The following is a 13,192-nucleotide window of genomic DNA, read 5'->3' on the forward strand; positions in this document are numbered from 1 at the left end:
GACTTGTTGATGTCAGGCAGGGATAGATTACTCAATAAGCAAGGTACACAGGGGCTTACTTGTGCTTACTTGCCAATCTGTAGTACACCACATGGTTTTTATGTGGTGAAGCCTGTGTGAAATTGTGCACTTACGTAAACACAATTAAACCTGTGCATACTTTGCATATGGGTTAGTCTGCCACTGATGTCAGAGTACAAAGGCGCTGCCTCTGTGCCTCAATTCAGGACTTCTGTGAAGGGCCATTTCAGCTCCAAGGCTAGCAGTTTGAATGGGGAGCTGTTGAAATTTCATTTCAGTTTAACTTCTCCCTCTGCCCAATTCTGTTTCCCTCATTCACTTATATGTGTTATTTTAGAGAGTATTCCCCAAGTAATCTCCTGCATGCAAATCTCAGAGATCCGATGTCAATTTTCCAGAAACCAAATTAAAGAGTGTTTGTTAGCTTTGCTTTTACTACAATCATCATAGCATTTCTTTTTGTTACATTTAATGCATTTTGGGGTGCGGAAATTAGTGTTAGGAGAAGCAGAACATCTGGAGAAGTAATATACTTCAGCTACGTTAGTGGCAATTAAGATATATTGTCTTTGTCTTTTGCCTGAGGGGGCACATCTTTACTTTTTGTTTTATGTTCCCACTTTTGTGTTAAGATGAGCAGGAAGTCAGCTTTGCAAGTATTTTTTTTTTTTTTAGTAGGATGACTTATAATTAATTTATTTTTATTCAGCAGACAATCAACTGCCAAAGCGAGGCCCTGAAATATACGTTCTTCTACATTTCTTCTTCTTTCTTCTTGCAACGGTGGCATGTCTTCAAATTTCTTTTCTTCTTATTTTTTAAACTTTCAACTTCCCTTTGCCAGACACTCTGTCATGTGGAACATTTTCCTAAAATTCTTCCATGGCCTGCCCACATCACTAGAACTCACTGTTCCAGGTAAATTCAAGTCACACTTACAGGAGATATCCAGAAGTTTTCAATCTGAGCTGTAACAGGCTTAAAACAGTGGGTGAGCAGGCATCTTACATGTTTCCCATCTCTTAGGTATGTTCTATTCAAATGGAGACTAAGGTAATTATAGGTAGTCCCTTCTAGGTCTATGCCTTCTAATTTTACACAAGTCTTCCCTTTGAGTGAATTTTGCAGAGATTAGCATATACTTTTTTATTTATTTGTTCTTGGCACCATCTCTCAATTTAGAATTAGTGGCACTGTATTTGGCAGCTGTTATTCACAGGTTGTAGAGCCCTGGTGGTGCTGTGGTTAAGAGCTCACCTGCAAACCAAAAGGTTGGAGTTCAAATCCACCAGCCGCTCCTTGGAAATCCTATGGGGCAGTTCTACTTTATCCTATAGGGTCACTAAAAAAAAAAAAAAAAAAAAATATGAGTTGGAAATTGACTCAAGAGCAACGGGTTTGATTTGTTTTTGGTTATTCACAGATTGTGGTGTAGAATTAAAGCTGTTTTTTTGTTTCATTAAAGAAAGAAGCTTCTTCTCTCTTTTTTTTTTGTATTGTTTTTCGTCGGTGTGGTGGTTAAGGTTATGTGTCAACTTGGCTGCGCCATGATTCTCAGTGGTTTGGCAGATATTATATAATCAGTTTCCATTTTGTGATCTGATGTGAGCAGCCAATCAGTTGAAAGGAGAGTTTCCTTGGCAATGTGGCCTGCATCTAATATATGTCCACGTTCTGGCAAAGCTTACCCTCTCTTGATACTGTATCTGACTCATCATCCTGTGACCTCTGGTTCTTGAGACATGAGCCAGCAGCCTACCATCTGACTTGCTGATTTTGGTATCGCCAGTTCCTGCAATCCTGTGAGCCAGCAGCCTGTTGTGTGACCTGTCAATTTGGGTTCATCAGCCTCTGCAACCATATGAGTCAAGAGAAGCCTCCAGCCTGACTCCTGACTCACAGATTTGGGATTTGCCAACCTTCACAACTTCATGAACCATTTCCTTGAAATAAATCTCTCTCTCTCTCTACACATATATACACTTCACTGGTTTTGCTTCTCTAGAGAATACAGCCTAAGACAGTTGGCATGAATTAAGAGAGTAGAGACGTTTTTGCTCAGACATCTTTGTCAGGAAGTTTCCGAGATTTCAGTAATCTTTTTATTAATGAGGTAACAGATCTATGGTATATTTTTATGCATTTATTTTAAGTAAAGGGAGTTTGTTTCCCTTGTTTTAGATTGTTTGTTTTACCTTGCTAGTTTATAATTTTCTTTCTATTTTAACAGATTTATTGCTACAGCTTCAAAACAAAATTTTATTACCTTTATTAGATTTTTATTTGGAAGTGAATATTCATCTGTATAGCATATTGAAATCAGTGACTTAAATGAGAGTTTTTGTTGGTATTTTGTTGAAGCATGGTTTTAAGCATGTTCTGTCAAGTTCAAATTCCTTCTCTAGGATTTCCAATCAAAGTTATTTTATTTGTTGTAGACTGGACTTTTTATTACTTCAGGAATCAGATTGTGAGTATTCTTTGAATGAATTATGCTAAAATTTATTCTCAGAGAATTGTGCAAGAGAGCTCTGATGTTCCAAATCCTAAAGAGAATTGTATTGCAACATTCAGATAGGGGTTTATGAAATTACTGGTATTCTAACAAGTAAAACACATTAATTTATTCATGTTGTTGTGTGAAAATTTTAGATCCTTGCCAATGTTAAACTCAGCCCTGGCCTGTGCAAAGATTATTTATTAGATCTGTTTATAGGAACTTGGTCTGATTTCAGAACATTTGGCTGGAAGCGTAACCAACTTCAACAACAGGGTTGACGTAACCCTGTTGTCACCTCTCAGGTCCCTTCTCCTCCTAAAATGGTGGTCTCTCTTCCTCCTTACTTTTTGTCTTTCTTATTTATCCTGTGTACTGTGAAGACTGTATATTTTTTGGTATATATGTCTTTGGCCTCATACATAATCAATTGTCCTTACTGAGTGAATATTAATGCTATGTTAACTAGTAATGCTCTCTCTAAAGACGAAGTAGGATGTATCAGAAATGTAAAAAGAATAAACATACTGACTTGGAGTTAACAGACCTGCAACTGGGCAACTCAATCATTCAAATGTTCTGGGCTTCAGTTTCATTATCTGTAACATTTAGAGATCACACAATCTCTAATATTGACCTTAGCTCTATCATTTGATGCTTTTATAGTAATTTTATGATATATTCTTGTTGGATACATACACAAAGAAAATTTAGGATTATTTAGAACTTTGTGAGTCAGTAACAGAAGGGTGAATAGAAAATCACTCTCCTAAATAATAATCATGTATGTATTTCCTAAATAATCCCTTATAACATTATTTCTTACCCTGTAGTTCATGTATATATAATATCCAGAACTTAAACTTTTGAATGCAAAGACCATCTGTTCTTTATGAACACCATTTCTGCTTTACCAAATATTGATAAATTGAACAGCTTTGTGCTGCCAAATACTTAAGTCTCTTTGTTATGGCTTCATACCAATTTCAAAATGAATATTGAATGCAATTATTTAGGGATGAAAGAATAATAGTAAATAAAACCATATGCTTACTAGTAAAACATTTTATTGGAGTGGCTCTTAGTAACATATTTTCTAAACTTGGTCCACTTGCAATTCTGGCAAAGTCTCATTTTCATTAGATGACTTAAACTGTAACTCTTGGGGAGTAAACTATAACTCTTGGGGAGTAAGCCCGTCTATATTAACAGTCCAGTCTGAGATGAGCTTGATTAGTACTTGAAATTGATTCTGTCCAGATACCAGACCCAAGTTGGTATTTTATTTGTCACTTTCAAAGGAAACATATTTTCTTCAGTGGGAATGAGCAGATTCTAAACGATGACTATTCTCCCCCAGGTTTAAAATCAACCATTGAACATTAGTGCCGCCATCAACTCACAGTCAGCTGATGACTGACCCAGCTGCGCATGCAGTAAACTTTTCTCTCAGTTGTCCACCCTTCTTCAGATTTTACCTTTTTTCTTACCTCTTTTAAAAGATTAGTTTCTTAACTAAAGTGCTATAACAAGTCCAGATAACATGCTTTATCTTCTGGAATTATGCTATGAATGTTTTAACAACCTGCATTTTAGAGAAAACAATGTAGAGTCAAGTAAGTTATTGACTGGAGTTATGGGTTTGTAAAATGGGTCAGTAGTAGGTTAGGTGGGGACCTCTAATGACAAATTTTGAGAACTAAGCTAAGAAATCTCAATTATTTTCTCAAAAAAAAAGTATAAAAAAGAAATAATAATTCTTCAAAAAAAAATTCTCAACAGGGAAGTGGCAGAGATGAACTAGAAGTTGAGGTGGAGAGTCTGATGATTGAGCTTTAAATAGAAAGACATTTGCATTAAGCAGGGTAAGAACTAATAAGGATTTCTGTTTGGCAGTGGTTGTGGAAAAGGAAAGGAAGGGGCAAGTAAAAGAGTCTCTATGAAAATAGAATTCATGATACATGTGATAAGGGACTGTGCTGCCATCTCGGATCTTCAGTTTTTCACACCCTCAAGAAAAATACAAAATCTTGGAATGGATTAGACTTGCTGATCCCCTTCTCAACAAGCTCCTGCAAGCATTTTGAAGGGTAATGAAGAAAACTGTTAACAATGAAAGTCAAAACTTAGGAGGCAATTGTTTCTCTCCTGACTCCGAATAAAAATATGCAGGTGGGAGCAGAGAGCTGGTGGTCTTCCTTCAGGATTCACTGGAGTGCGTATATATGTGCACAAGAGAGGAGTTCCAATTTCTGACACTATTTTTCAAGCATGGAGTAATTAAACCTATTATTTACTGAACAACATGCCTTTCTATTTCATTCCATAAAATTCTCAAATCCTTCAGAAGTAAAATATAATATAAAAATAAAATATAGTTAAAGGTACACATGTGGAAGCATGTTTGAGTGTATTCTGAAAAATTACAGAATGTAGTTTTTACCCCTCTACCACTTCCCCATTCTGTGAAATCCCAGAACAGAAGGCATGGCATCTGTTTTACCCAGTGGGTGCATGAAGGCACCTAGCGTATGGAGAAGTAATGAACCATGGGGTGAAGTTTGACTGAGTAAAAGGAGATAGGAGAGAGGGTATGGACATCTTTTTTCCTCCTTTCAGTGAATTGGGGTTCTGAACATCTTTTCTGGAGATTATCTTACAGACCAAGCAATTGGCTGATCTTTTTGTGAAACTGTATTTGCTTCCACACCTTTCCTGTCTCACTTCCACTATTCAAAAATTGCATCTTCTTATAAAGTAGTACCCTTTAAACCTAAGAAATACCTGAAGAACTTTTAAATTCTGATTCAGTATGTCTGGGGTAGGACTCAAGACCTTGAATTTTTAACAAGTTCCAGTGCAATGCAAATACACCTGATGAACAGACCATACATAAAGTGTTATAGACTAGAGCATTAGTACTTAAGCTTACCCTCAGGCTCTGTTTTCTAAGTAACCTGGCTAAGGAAACATTAGGAGCAGGAAGATAAATTGGCATCGCAACTACTGAAACCTTTACCTGTGGTTCATAGTGATGAGGTAGATGTGGAGATCAATGTATTGAGAAAAGAGCATGCATGGAATAGATGTAGGGGAGATGGTAATTGTAAGATTGTAAAGTAGGTTGGCTCTTTTAAATAACATTGAAGACATACTCCTTTCCACCCCCATATCAAATTAGGGCAGTTTTTTGGCATCTTAAGTTATGCTCAAGAAGCCAAAGGCCTCTATGACAGAATTAAAGAAGACTCATTTCCTCCAGCCATAGTGCCTTATCACACTGAAAATCAGGCCTAGGATCTTATAAGACTAGCAGTACACTACAAAGAAGATGAAATGCATAGCCTCTGCAGACCTTCTATTAAAATTAGGGCCCTGGTAAGGAAAGACTGGTATTCTGGAAGCTCATGGGACTCTTTCATTGAACAAGTCTGACACTTCCCAGAAAAAGCTAGTGCTGTCAAGTCGATTCCGGCTTATAGTTACGAGCCTTCAAATCCCCTGAGACATCTTAGCCACCAGAAGCAGCCCTTTTCCCTTTGTCAGAAGACAGAAAGCATGGAAATAATGTTAATTGAACAGAATGATATTCTTCTCAAAACTTATCGTCCTCACCCTTTATTGGGCCTCAGAACAGTAGGACTGAGCGGTACATGTTCTATTCTGGGAAGAAATAACAACATGTCAATGGAATTGCAGGACTTGCTGTTTTATTATTAACATAATAATATATATTAGCAGAGAACAGGAGAATATGTGTAAGAATGAATCTTGAGGGTCTATTTGATTGTTGGGAATGTGGACTATAAACTGGATAGGGGAGAATCCATTGACATGGGGTTATTCATCCATAACTCAAGATCCCATATTTTGGGAAAAGGTTCAGAGTTGGTTTTGTTTGCCGAGAGGGAATTAACAGCCTACATTAAATGAAGCAAAGATGTTAGAACTTTCTTGGAAGATTAATGAAGAAGTGGACAGAGGTTGCAGGGAAGTGGAAATAGTGGAATGCATTTATGATATAAGACCTAAAAAATTTTTGAGAAGTCAAAGTAAAATACTTTTTTTTTTTTTTTAAGACTCAACATTAAACACATGTAGCACTGGAAGTGCTCACTCTTCCATGCCAAGAAATTTGGAAGACAGATACCTGACCAACCAACCAGAAGAGATTATTATTTATGCCGATTCCAAAGAAAAGTGATCCAACCGAATGTGGAAGTTATGAAACAATATCATTAATAAGCAAGAAAGCGATGAATCGAGTCCCTGGTATCCACCCTTGGCCAGATCCCTTCTTCCCCTCCAGGGACTCATGGCAACGGTGGTCAGGCAGACTTGGGGTTGATCTGAGGGCCCCACTGGACCGAGGAGCCAGTTGTGGAGGTCCTGTGCTTGTGCACAGTCACATATGGACCAAGTGGGAGAGGGCCCGCACATTTCTTGGGCCCAAGATAGGGGCTCTTGATTTACTGGAGGGAGAAAGCAGGGGCCATGCTTGACTGTGATCTTCAGTGTCTGAGGGGCAGACCTCTCATCTCTGGAAAAGCAGGACTGGGCCTTGCTTGTCTGGGTTGGGAAACACTCTCTGGGGTAGGCATGCCTCCTGCAAGTGGAGCCATGCATGAGGGTCAGCCTTGGACACCCTCTGGAGGTGCCTGGGGTGTGGACCAAGGATGCTGGGCTGGGAACAGGAGAGGGAAAAAAAAAAAAAAAGCAAGTAGAATTTTGCTGAAGATCATTAAAAAGTGATTGCAGCAGTACATTGATAAGGAACTGTCAGAAATTCAAGCCAGATTCAGAAGAGGACATGGGAAAAGGAATATCATTGGTGATGTCAGATGGATCCTGGCTGAAAGCAAAGAGAATACCAGAAAGATGTTTACCTGTGTTTTGTTGACTATGCAAAGGCATTTGACTGTGTGTATCATAACAAATTATAGACAACATTGGGAAGAATGGGAATTTGAGAACAATTAATTGTGCTAATGAGGAACCTGTACTTAGACAAAGAGGCAGTTGTTCAACCAGAAGAAGGGGATACTGTGTGGTGTGCATCAGGGTTGTATCATATCACCATACTTATTCTATATGTATGTTGGGCAAATAATCTGAGAAGTTGGACTATATGAAGAAGTTTTGGCATCAGAATTGGAGGAAAACTCATTACAACCTGCATTATGCAGATGACACAAAATTGTTTGCTGAAAGTAAAGAGCGCTTGAAACATTTACTGATGAAGATCAAAGACTACAGCCTTCAGTATAGATTACATCTAAACATAAAAAAAAAAAAGCAGAAATCCTCACAACTGGACCAATAAGCAACATTGTGATAAACAGAGAAAATATTGAAGTTGTCAAGGATTTCATTTTACTAGGACCTACAATTAACATCCATGGAAACAGCAGTGAAGAAAACAAACAACATGCTGCATTGGGCAAATTTGCTGCAAAAGACCTCTTTAAAGTGCTGAAGAGCAAAGATTTCACTTTAAGGACTAAGGTGCACCAGACCCAAGCCATGGTGTTTTCAATTGATTCATATGCATGCGAAAGCTGGGCAGTGAACAAGGAAGACTGTAAAAGAATTTGTGCCCTTGAATTATACTGTCGGTGAAGAATATTGAATATACCATGGACTGCCAAAAGAATGAACAAATCTGTCTTGGAAGAAGTACAGCCAGAATGCTCTTTGGAAGCAAGGATGGCGAGGCTTCGTCTCACGTAATTTTGGACGTGTTATCTGGAGGTATCAATCCCTGGGGAACGACATAAAAAAAAAAAAAATTATGCTTGGTAAAGTAGAGGGTCAGTAAAAAACAAGAAAACCTCAATGAGATGAATTGACATAGTGGGTGCAACAACGGGCTTAAGAATAACGACAATCATGAGGATGGTGTGGGACCAGGTAGTGCATACAGGTTGTACATAGGGTTGCTATGAGTTGAACCAACTTGACAGCACCTAACAACAACAATTTGTTAAAGAGACTGTTTCTTCCCCAATGAATGGACTTTGACCCCTTGTCAAAAATCAATTGTCCATAGATGGGTGGATTTACTCCTGTGTTCTTGATTCTATTCCACTGGTCTAAGTGTCTGTCAGTGAACCACTATCAGGCTGTTTTGATTACTGTCGCTATATAGTATGTTTTGAGATTGGGGAATGTGCAGCCTTCTACTTTGGTCTGCTTCAATAGTGCTTTGGCTCTTTGGGGCCTCTTTCCTTTCCAAGTTGGTGATTAGTTTTTCCATTTTGTTAAAAATGTTTTTGGAATTTGGATCGGGATTGCATTGTATCTATAGATTGTTTTGGGTAATATTTAAAAAAAAATATTGACATTTTCACAATACTAAGTTTTCAATCCATGAGCGCAGAATTCTTTCCATTTATGTAGATGGCTTTTATTTTTTATTCCTTTTTTTGAAAGAGCTTTGTCATCTTCTAATAACTACCATATTTTCTTACTTATTATAATAGTTTTTTATAGTCGGTATGAAAATATAAGCTCCGGAAGAGCAGAAATTTTTGTCCCTTTTTGTGTGTTGATGCATCTCAAGTGCCTAGACATGTTATCTGGAGGTATCAGTCCCTGTTTAGCATGTGTTAAGTACTCACTAAATACGTGTTGAATTAGTACACTTTTGTAGAACTCCGAAATGTTACAGGTCCAAATCAGAGCTTATTAGTTCCCACCTTTCCAAACCTACTCTTCTTATGGAATTCTTTAGCTTAGTTGATAACTTGATTAATGGACATTCAACTATGTAAGCTGAAATTCTCAGATTTAATACCACCTTTAAAGTCCCATTTCTGATCAGTGCCAATGTCCTCTCAATTTGCCTTCTTAAGTATCTTTCTGGAAACCCTGGTGGCATAGTGGTTAAGTGCTACGGCTGCTAACCAAAGGGTCGGCAGTTCAAATCCGCCAGGTGCTCCTTGGAAACTCTACGGGGCAGTTCTACTCTGTCCTATAGGGTCTCTATGAGTTGGAATCGACTGGACGGCACTGGGTCTGGGTTTTAAGTATCTTTCTAAATTCATATACTCTTTTGTATACCTCACGACCACTATCTTAGTGTAGAGTCACTTCGTCTTACTTTTCTGTACTGTGGCCGTAGCCTGTGGGATGACCGTTCTCCCTTCAACATGATGTAGTGGGTAAAAACAGGCACTGGAGTCAAACTGTTTGAATTCTAGCTTTGCCATTTGTTATTTGCATGATGACTATGTGTCTATCTAAATTTCCTTATCTATAAACAAGAAGTGTCCAATAGAGCTCCTTCCTCATAGAGTCTTTTAAGAATTGTTGTTAGTTGCCTTCGGGTCAATTTCAACTCATGATGACCCCTTGTGTGCTGAGTAGAACTGCTCCATAGGGTTTTCAAAATGGTGACCTTTCAGAAGCAGATCTTCAGGTCTGTCTTCTGAGGCACCTCTGGGTAGATTTGAATCGTCAACCTTTCAGCTAGTAGTCAATCATTTAACTAACCTTTGGCACCACCAAAGCATTAAAGAATATAATTTATGAAAGTAATTAGAAAAGTGCCAAGGATGTAAATACTCAGTAAATATTAAATATTGTTATTTTTCAGTCTGTCTCTGATTCATCTTTTCTCTCTTGCTAGATTTACTTTTCTAAAACAGGTATGTCAATGTCAACCTCCTCAAGTATAAACACATTTTATTTCGTATAATAGCCTTATTTACTAAATTTTTATTTCAGCAATATTAAAAAATAGGTAGTGGTGTGTGTGTGTGTTACCATAACTGCCTGGCTCACTAAGACAAGGCAAGAAAGGATAGAATTACTTTATTGCAGGAAAAGGTTAGATGCAACCAAGATTAAGAATTCTGGCAACAGATTTGGGACACATAAAATGAGACTATCAAAGAAGGATTGTGGAGAATTTCTATTTCTTGGGCTATTTAAATAAAAAGCTCCTGTTGTTGTTGCTGTTGTTAGGTGCCGTCGAGTCGGTTCTGACTCATAGCGACCCTAAGCACAACAGAACGAAACACTGCCCGGTCCTGCGCCATCCTTACAATCGTTGTTATGCTTGAGCTCATTGTTGCAGCCACTGTGTCAATCCACCCGTGTCAACGCATCAAGTCTATTCTTCAGATGGTCTCTAAATTCAGGCGGGATATACTCAAGGTCGTATTTTGGCTCTCGTGGACTTGCTCTGATTTTCTTCAGTTTCAGCTTGAACTTGCATATGAGCAATTGATGGTCTGTTCCACAGTTGGCCCCTGGCCTTGTTCTGACTGATGATATTGAGCTTTTCCATGGTCTCTTTCCACAGACGTAGTCAATTTGATTTCTGCGTGTTCCATCTAGCGAGGTCCGTGTGTATAGTCGCCGTTTATGTTGGTGAAAGAAGGTATTCACAATGAAGAAGTCATTGGTCTTGCAAAGTTCTATCATTCGATCTCCGGCATTGTTTCTAACACCTGAAGAAGCTCCTGGTGTAGGTAAATTGCTCAAATAAATCAGACTTCTTTCAAGTCTACATTTTTATGTAGAACAGGGGGAAGATAAAGAAAAGTCACCTTCTGTCCAAGTGTCTTGCTGTCCTCTAGTGGTTATATGTGGTATGTATGTCTAGAGAAGTAGAATGGCTTAGTACTCTTGATTAGAAAGGAATCTTAGAGATTATTTAACCCAATATTTCTCTCACTGGTTAATTATGAACCTCTTAAAAGGAACAAAAAAAATTCCTGTGGTTACTTTGGTGTTGATTTAACTCTTTTTATTATCACGTTTCCTAAATATGATTGAACATAAAACGAGTATACTTACAAGTTCCTGTAAAATTGTACAACCAAAACTAATTAATAAAATACATAAAATAAAAATCACAATGGACAATTTCAGATTAATAACTCTAACATGATGGAAGATAGATAACATTAATGTGATAGAAGTGGTTCTTTTGCTAAAACTAAATAGTGGCTCAAAACCTGAAAATGGTCCTAGCTCCTACTGTGTACGTTTTTTGCCTTTACCATATCCATATTGCTAATACTAAAATATAACAAAGGAAGACTCAATGATCCCACATTTTATGTATTGTACTAAGCAGGAAACCTTTATCTCTACAGCTGTCCTGATACTATTTGGCATTCCTTTTATGGGAGGGCATCATTAATATTATTTATCTTAGTTCATGATTTCTTTTTGCAGAACTGTGGCAGTTGATGAGAACTGTGGCTTGGCATAAATACAAACACAAAATAAGAGCCTTCAAAAACGTGTCTTTCATGGGTTATGACATATCCTACAGATGATATGGGAAAACAATGTATTAATGCTTATAAGATTTCTCTACCTTTTATAAAACCAAAAGGGAACATGTTTGATATTTATCAAGCTGAGAGAACTGAATTAAAAATTCAAGCCTTGAACTGCAATTTTGAAGGATTCTATGGGCAAAATATTGAACAAGGCAGAAAGCATCAAAAGAAGATGAAAGAGATACACAGAGTCACTGTAACAACAAAAAAAAATTGGTCAGTGTTCAAACGTTTCAGGAGGTAACATGTGATCAAGAACTGATGGTACTGAAGGAAGAAATCCAAGCTGCACTGAAGGCATTGATGAAAAATTAGGCTTCAGGAATTGATGGAATACCAACTGAGATGTTTTAACAAATAGATGCAGTGCTGGAGGTGCTCACATGTCTGCCAAGAAATTGGAAGACAGCTACTTGGCCAACTGACTAGAAGAGATCCGTATTTGTGCCCATTCCAAAGAAAGGTCATCCAACAATGCAGAAATTATTCAACAATATCATTAATATGACACACAAGTAAAATTTTGCTGAAGATAATTAAAAAGTGGTTACAGCAATACATTGACAGGGAACTGCCAGAAATTCAAGTCAAATTCAGAAGAGGACATGGAATGAGGGATGTTATTCCTAATGTCAGATGGATAGTGGCTGAAGGAGGAGAATTACTGGAAAGATGTTTACCTATGTTTCATTGACTATGCAAAGGCACCTGACTGTGTGGATCATAACAAATTATGGATAACATTGTGAAGAATGATAATTCCAGAACCCTCAATTGTGCTCATGAGGAACCTGTGCATAGACCAAGAGGCAGTCCTTCAAAATGAACAAGAGATACTGTACGGTTTAAAGTAAGGAAAGGTGTGTGTCAGGATTGTATCCTTTCATCATACTTATTCAATCTGTATGCTGAGCAAATAATCCAAGGAGCTGGACTATATGAAGAAGAACGTGTCATCAGGAATGGTGAAATACTCATTAACAACCTTCGATATGCAGCTGATACAACCTTGGTTGCTGAAAGCCAAGAGGACTTGAAGCAGTTTATCAAAGACTACCGCCTTCAGTATGGATTACAACTCAACATAAAGAAAGCAAAAATTCTCACACCTGGACCAATAAGCAACATCATGATAAACAGAGAAAACATTGAAGTTATCAAGATTTCACTTTACGTGGATTCATAATCAATGCCCACGGAGGCAACACTCAAGAAATCAAATGACATATTGCATTGGGCAAATTTGCTGCAAAAGACCTCTTTAAAGTGTTGAAAAGCAAGATGTTGCTTTGAAGACTAAGGTGTGCTTGACTGAGCCATGACATTTTCAATTGCCTCATATGCATGCAAAAGCTAGGCAATGAATACAGAAGAT

This window comes from Elephas maximus, chromosome 15, assembly GCF_024166365.1.
Source record: "Elephas maximus indicus isolate mEleMax1 chromosome 15, mEleMax1 primary haplotype, whole genome shotgun sequence".
Classification (NCBI taxonomy): domain Eukaryota; kingdom Metazoa; phylum Chordata; class Mammalia; order Proboscidea; family Elephantidae; genus Elephas; species Elephas maximus.